This window comes from Carassius auratus, unplaced genomic scaffold (genome assembly GCF_003368295.1).
Source record: "Carassius auratus strain Wakin unplaced genomic scaffold, ASM336829v1 scaf_tig00214691, whole genome shotgun sequence".
In the NCBI taxonomy this organism is placed as follows: domain Eukaryota; kingdom Metazoa; phylum Chordata; class Actinopteri; order Cypriniformes; family Cyprinidae; genus Carassius; species Carassius auratus.
In genome coordinates, this window is record NW_020527768.1 from 106,232 (window position 1) to 112,231 (window position 6,000).

The following is a 6,000-nucleotide window of genomic DNA, read 5'->3' on the forward strand; positions in this document are numbered from 1 at the left end:
GAACAAATCCCTAACCCTGAATATTACAATTTGGTGCATAATTTGTTGTTTGACTTGATGCGCCAAATTGTACTATTAATTTTCAAATTGATCAGACTCATAATATTCACCTGGAAGATGATATTAAATTTATTATTATTTCGAAAGATTTTTATTTAGTTAAACTAATAAAGACAAATATTTCTATAGCATCGATTACTTTTTTGTTATTCAATTTTAAAAATCAAATGGTTATTTTTTTATATAATTATTATATAACTTTATAATTATTATATAATATTTTATTAACTTGAGCTAACAATGAACGGTTGTATTTTTAGTCAAAAATGTATTTAATATAATTATTTATTATATTTAAAAATAAATAATAAATAGTGTATCAGATATATTTTGTAATGCATTTAATGCAATTAAAAGCATTTATTTAATTTTATCTTTTTTTAATGTATAGCTGTAATTTTTGTTTTAGTAATTTTAGCTTTTCTGAAATAAGTTGTTCACCATATATCAGAATCAGAAAGAGCTTTATTGCCAAGTAATTCAAGGAATTTGTTTAAATGACATAAGCTTCCAATACACAGGGACAACAACAATAAAAATAAAAAAATAAGATGAGAATAAAAAAATAAAAAAAACACATATGTAAATATAAATAAACAAATATTGAAAAAATAATAAATATATAAACTTTATGTACAGTTGTGCTATAGATAATAATGGAATGGAATGGAATAGAATGAGATGCAGGGGTGTAGGATGGAGGTGGTAACAAATAAATATAAGGTTATTGCAAATTTTTTTTGCATAAGTGGGGAACATTTAACTGTTCATGAGGTTGATTGCCTGTGGGAAGAATCTGTTTTTGTGCCTGGCTGTCTTGGAATTTGCGGCTCTGAAGCGACGGCCAGATGGCAAAAGTTCCAAAATAACTTGGATGTGAGGGATCCAGAGTGATTTTCTGAGCCCTGTTCCTCACTCTGGATGTATGCAGTTCTTGAAGGATGGGCAGGGGGGCACCAGTAATCCTTTCAGCAGTCCGAACCGTTCTCTGTAGTCTTCTGATATCTGATTTTGTAGCTGAATCAAACCAGACAGTTACTGAAGTGTGCAGGACAGACTCAAGGACGGCTGAGTACAACTGTTTCAGCAGCTCCTGTGGCAGGGTAAACTTCCTCAGCTGGTAAAAGAGGTACAACCTTTGTTGGGCCTTTTTAACAATTTAAAAATGAATCGAGTGTTTGAATTTCCTTACATCTATTTACTGATTTTCCATGTAATTGTCAGGGTATAGTGTATAGTTATTGTTAACTAAAACTATTAAAAGCACCGTTTCAGCTGTATTTTAATTATTCAAAACAGTTTTTAATAGTTTTTAGTTAACAATAACTATACACCTAGCGACCGTCTTTAACACCCACCGTAGAAAAGCACTTAAACCAGTCAGTACCTAACGCAATTAAATAGGTCTCTTATTTTCCAGACATTACAAAGTGAGAGTGCCCTTAACAATCCACAGCTTGCTAAATTTGTCCTGTGTCTCTGATAAAACATCCCTCAAACCACATTAATCACTTCCTGGTCCCAGAATCCCAATTACGATCGGTCGGTGCCTCAGACTCTCCATTAACCTTTCTGTTATTACTCAGCACCTTACAGCCAATAGAACCCTGCTAAAGGCCACACGGTTCATCCTGCAAAGCATGCTTGGGTAGAACAAGACCTAACAGATTTTTTTCCTCCTGTAATGTTTGTGTGTGTGTGTGTGTATTCATGACTCCTTGCTTGAGATGTTGTTTTATGCCAATAAGGAGTTTCTGTAATCATTTTCTGACTTCCTTTTAGAGACTGTGTTCAGGGCTGTGTTCAGGGCTGTGTTCAGGGCTGTTCAGTCTGAATCCGTTTTGAAGGTGGCATTTTAACTGCTGGGCTCAGCAGAGTGCAGTTCACAAGGACCTTACACAGCACTTTATCATTGACACCGTTAACACCTGCTATAAACCGGAGTTTGGGGTTATCTAGCCTTGGGTACAACACTAAATATAAAAAAGAAGCAAAATGTTGTATAGTCACATATTTAATGTTGTGCAGTGTTAATACTAATCACTGCTAATGTGTCCTGGACAACAGCAAATGACTTGCCTGTCTACCAATTATTATGCTAAAAAAGAGGATTTTAAAGTTTGCGCTTTACATTATGTGTTGCAAAAATAAAATGGTCATAATAGTTCTTAAGTAACTATGATTTTTTACACTTAAAATGCTATGTTTGTTTGTTATTGTTCATAATTTAATCTTTTTTCACATATACTGCAACTCAAAAGCTTTGAGTTATGTTTTTGAAAGAAGCTTATTGTGCTACTTCAAAAGGTATTTAACTGTATTTGATCAAAAAAGCAGCAAAAACAGTAAAATTGTGAAGTATTATTAAAATACAAAATAACTGTTTTAACATATTACAATGTAATTTATTCCTTCAAATCTGAATTTCAGCATCCTTACTCCAGTCTTCGGGGTCACACGATCCTTCAGAAATGATTTTAATAAATCAATTTAAACATTTCCCATTATCAAAACAGTTGTGCTGCTTAATTTTTTTCTCAGAAACTATAATACAGTGTGTTTTTATTTTCAAGATTCTTTGTTGAATAGAAAGTTCAAAAGAAGAGCATTTATTTGAAATAATTGTTTGTAGCATTATAACTTGATTTAATGCATCCTTGATAAATAAAAGTATACATTTCTTATTTAAAAATGGAAGATAAAAAAAAAAATCCATATACAGATAATATCTAGATAAAATGCACTATTTTATCAATGCACTATTTTACAAACAATGCACTATTTTGTTACATACATCACATAAAGAACCAAAAGTATTAATTCCTTATATAAAAACAGACTGATTTTTTAATGACTTCTCGATGCATGAAAAGATGCACACAGTCATGAAATCAAAGAACCTGCCTTTCAGATTGGATCACTTTGTCATAAAAGATGCATGTTAAAACTGAGATTGATCTTCAATATTTCAGCGCTCTTTTCTTTCACACTATAACTGGGGATTATCCGTTCACTATTCTACTGCAAATTTCCTACGGGGGTCCAGGATGAGCATGTGTACAAAGCGACCGAACGCTTTTGTATACAGTCCTGTCAACAAGTGCAGCACCTGAGGGGCAGTGTGACTGATTTATTTTTCTAATCTTTTCAGGTCATGCTCAGCCAGTCATAGCCTTAAACCTTTAGAGGGAACACACTTTAATGTTCCTAGACAGAAAGAGCCTATTTATGGTTTATTATTCAAGTCAAAATGTGAACTGCTTTGTACAAAAGGAATGATCATTACTGTAAATAGACATATTTTAAAATGTAGCTTTTTACTCAAAATATAAATATATAGATAATATAAATTGCACTATATAAATGTAACTAATTGCACTCTAACCACAAAGTTCACATCTGCATTTGTAAAGGCCTCCAATCAGCTGTAAAAACAGCAGAATTGAAAATGGAAACTTCTGCCAGAGGGAGGTCATGTCTCTTTGAGGACAGGACTAATTGAATAGACTAATGTCAGCCCAATGTGAGATCTCAGCAGAGACTGAAATGAATAGTGCAATTTCCCCTGTGCCTCAGGGAGAGGTGCTCAATGAGGGTCATTTTCTACCGTTCAGCTGATGCAGGTTAAAACCATTGTTATTGCTGGGATGCCCAGATCAGCTTTTTGGATAAGTTTCCAATTTTTAACAAACTAGAGGAACATCCGGTGGATTAATTCCAATGCAATGGACCCGTACATTTCAATAATGCTTTGGGTTTTTAAGTGATGTCAGTAATTATTTCAGGCTCATTTATGTTATACAAGTAAAATAATAGGTCTGTAATATAAGTAGGCATTTTTTTTAAAAGTGTACGACAGTCTTTCACCAAAATGTTCTTGTCAAAATAATTTGTAAAATGTGCCATTTGTGCAAAGACTTAATAAAAAAAAAAAAAAAAAAAATTATCATTTATCATGAATTATGTATATAATATGTTGTTCCATTTTATATATACTGTATATAGTGTGTGTGTGTGTGTGTTTATATATTATATTGTATATATGTCATTGCATAAATAATGGCAATTATATAATTATATATATATATATATATATATATATATATATATATAATTCATATCAATTGATTATTTACATTATAGTGTAAATTAATAAGATATACACAACAGTATGAAAGACTACTATTACTTACATATACAGATATATTACTTACACAATGCCAAATACTGTATATATACCTCACTCAACTGTATTGAAAGGTTACTTATACCTTAAAGCTGCAGCAGGTAACTTTTGTAAAAATAATTTTTTTTACATATTTGTTAAACCTGTCATTATGTCCTGACAGTAGAATATGAGACAGATAATCTGTGAAAAAATCAAGCTCCTCTGGCTCCTCCCAGTTGTCCTATTGCCATTTGCAGAAACTCCATCGCTCCCGCTAAGAAACAACCAATCAGAGCTGCGGTCCGTAACTTTATTTGTGTTCAAAATGTAGAAAAATGTATATAATAAGCGAGTACACCATGAATCCATTTTCCAAACCATGTTTTTAGCTTGTCCTGAATCACTAGGGTACATCTATAATAAGTGTTTATATTCGGACTATTTTAGATTGCTTCGGGGGTACTGCGGCGGAGTAACCCAGTACCTTTGTGATTCTTCATAGACATAAACAGAGAGAAGTAGTTCCGGCTACAATGTTCTTCCGCAACACGCAAGCAGTTCTGTTTATTAACCGCTAGAGCGTCAAAAGTTACCAACTGCAGCTTTAATAACTAATATCCTCAAGTTATTTTTTTATCATTTGATTGTGAGTGTAATATTTTACTCAATATATTAAGCTAAATATTAGATTAATTAATACACATGTTGTAAAAACATGAGCATGTACTGTACTGCACGAGGAACGTCTCATTATTCCATCCAGAAACGGTTAACATAAACAGATTTCTCTAACAGCACAAACCTCTCTTTGAACCGCAAAACACTTTCTTTTGAAAATAAAGTTTGCATTTTACAAATTCGCCTCTTATTTTGTAATTCTTAGATGCTGACTTAATGCTTTGTGTCTCTGGAGACTCATCAGAGTTACATTGGGATGCAGAGCAAAGCTCCAACACTTGCCTTTAAACAGAAGAGAGCCTTTCGCCCCATCAGCCCACTGTTTGATGCAGTGCCAAGAGAAATCACGTGGACAGAACGCCAAGCACGACTGAAACATGAATATGTATGACTTAATCCAACCACTGCATGTCTGTGCATCTGCGTGAAGCGATTTAAAGTTTTTTACCCTTGTAGCAGATTACTTTTTGCATACTTTATTATTACATTTGCATATTATTGTGTAAATAAGTAAATAATGGTAAATCAACTGTTATTCATCTGTCTGATATAAATTCTACATGTATTTGCAGAATGGCAAGATTCCAGCTGAAATCGGACTTGATTTTGGATTTCTTTTTCCACATTTGGCCTGATTAAGGTACACTAAACCTCACAGAGATTGCAATACTCAAGTATGAAGAGCAATGCTGCAGCCCACTGTGCACGGACAGCACTGACATCACACGGGATGTGTACTTTAAATCAGCATTATAAAATATGCAGCTTAAGCCTCTCATGAGACTAACCCCTCTCTCTTCCCCTGCTGTTTTACTTTTATAATTCCTAAAGCTCAACAAAACATATCATGTGATTCAAAACGTATTCAAATATCACTTTACAATGAACACTAATACTTCCAATTGCAAATAAACCCTATGCATGTGTAGTGCTGCAGAAATGTAATCCGAGTGTTGAAAGAAATGGAAGAATAATCATTGTAAGTCATCAGGGAGTGTTTTTCAAGCAAGCAGGTTAGCAAGCAAAAGCAGTCTACTTCTTAAATGAGCCTAGTAAATTTAATAAGGAGGCTGTGAAATTTTAAACAATGTTTT

At 33.1% G+C, this 6,000-nt stretch overlaps 1 long non-coding RNA gene across 1 annotated transcript in view; it reads left to right on the forward strand.

Annotated features, from left to right (window-relative positions):
• The window catches only part of LOC113092630 (uncharacterized), a 30,021-nt gene extending 24,407 nt beyond the window's left edge, over positions 1–5,614 (forward strand). Inside the window, exons 3-4 of the long non-coding RNA XR_003287611.1 lie at positions 5,112–5,291; positions 5,479–5,614. This is a non-coding gene — a long non-coding RNA (uncharacterized LOC113092630). The remainder of the gene's footprint in view (positions 1–5,111; positions 5,292–5,478) is intronic.
• The last annotated feature ends 386 nt before the right edge of the window (positions 5,615–6,000 follow it).